The sequence below is a fragment of the Syngnathus scovelli genome, chromosome 5 (genome assembly GCF_024217435.2).
Source record: "Syngnathus scovelli strain Florida chromosome 5, RoL_Ssco_1.2, whole genome shotgun sequence".
Lineage (NCBI taxonomy): Eukaryota > Metazoa > Chordata > Actinopteri > Syngnathiformes > Syngnathidae > Syngnathus > Syngnathus scovelli.
In genome coordinates this window covers 11,685,116-11,687,185 of record NC_090851.1, presented here as the reverse complement: position 1 = coordinate 11,687,185, position 2,070 = coordinate 11,685,116, and positions in this window count along the sequence as shown.

Genomic DNA, 2,070 nt, shown 5'->3' with positions numbered 1-2,070 from the left:
TTATCTGCACTTTAGAATTTCAGTCAATGCCAAGACAATACACCCTTAAAACTGCTGGTTTAAATGTTTATGTGGTCAAAACATTCTCCACTCTGTCTCAAAAACAAATTACTGCAATTTACTGAGGATAGTTATTGTATATACACTGTATATTACTGTGCACCATTTCATAAGTCAAAGTCTCCTTTATTTGGATGTTGTTGCGCAAGTAGACCATTTTACTGGAAGTATGGAAGAGGTGGAAAAAAAGGTTTTTATGGAAAAATGTAGCACAGTCCACTGCTGACCCTTACAAAGTGCTGAGCAGGCAGATGAGGTTTGTATAAACCACACAAAGATGCACAGTACAAGGTCATCGGACATTTGTTGGATGAACCTTTCATGTGGGATGCAGTGACAACAGAGGTCTCATGCGTTCGTGGGTAGCCTTTCTCAGGAACACGCAAAAATAAACACACATTCAATTTTGCACCATCTCTGCATCTCTTGCAGCTGACAGGCCACACAATTTAGTGTTGTCACAGATATTCTACCACAATTTTTAAATGTAATTGTATATGACCAAAGCGCGAAGTTGTATTTTCTGTTTTACCAATTTGGCAGTAATGGGCTGGATTCGACTAAATAAACAATTCCCTGTCATCTGGAGATTAGCTGAGATTGCAAAGAAATGCGGTTCTTATTTTTATTTTCATTACATTCAAGAATTAGAAACACGAAAGCAAGAAATGATTAGTATCTAAAAGCTTCATTCAGATGTATTTGGAATTTAGTGAAAAAACAACAATCTGTGTCGTGGCTCATTGTTCAGTTGTTTCATGGCTTGAAACAAGCTGAATGACATCAGCTGAAAAAAACATCAATTGTCAAAATAACGCTAAGTGTTGTCCATATGTGCACTAGATTCATTTTCCTATTTTGTACATTCTAAATTACAACAGGCTTACCAAAAGTGAGTTTCCACAACAATGCCTTGAATTGCATTGAGAAGGTTACAGCATACAAAACGGGTTGCCTTGGTGTTGTAAGAATGAAAATCCCCGAAATTGATAAATTAGTCTTGATTCTGAGACTGTATTTTGTGGACATGAGGTGCAAAAGTCACGACCAGCATAATTTCCTCGCTCATATCTTTAAAACCACTGCTCTTCCACAATTTACATTTCATGTGGGTGTGCATAGAAATGGCATCATTATGTGCTCAGTGACTTTCAAGTAGTTTCCGTTCACAATTTTTCCCCATTACGTATATACACTACATACCATTTAGAATGTTTTTCACCATCTCATTCACGGCAACAGTGAGATGTGACACGTGACATGCTTGGATAAATTCTATGTCCTATTAATGGATTAGGTTTCATTGATGAACAACTCGAGAGGGGTGAATGGAGTGATCAATGGATGATTTTTTTTCAATGCACTACATTAAAAGCCTCTGTGGTCCATCTGCTGAATGCTCTCAGAGGAGGCGAGAGGAGATGAATGCACACAGTAACAGATCCAACACACATTGCCGTCTTTTTTATCTATCCGGTCTTATAGCTACCGCTAACGTCATGGTTGTTGGGATTTTTGCTGAACATTTTGCATTTGTAATACACTGCTAAAAATAAATAAATGGAACATGTGCTTGGATCCCAGTGAATGAAATATTAGTCATTTTAATGATCAATAGAACTCAAAATCATCAACCCATGGAGGTCTGTTTTTTCTACATGCTAGGATGTAATCTGCTTTTGTTTTGTTTTGTTTTTCATTTATTTCATAACCTAGCCTGTGTTGATGTGTTTCATATGCATTACTTCTGTTGAGATGAAAAATTTTCTCCACAAGGGATCTCCTACCAGACCTGGATCAGGGCAGGTCAACTACAAGACAGACTGGTTCTATGTGGTGGCAGTGGATGCAATAAGCCATGAATACCAAACAAAATCCCCCCAAAAGTGTTTGATTAAACCATAACCCTCCAGTGAATAGGCAGACAAGTTCATGAGATCAGGAACTAGAGACATACTTCAGCCACATGAGGCTGAACACAGTCATGCATCAGAAAAAACTATTGTATGA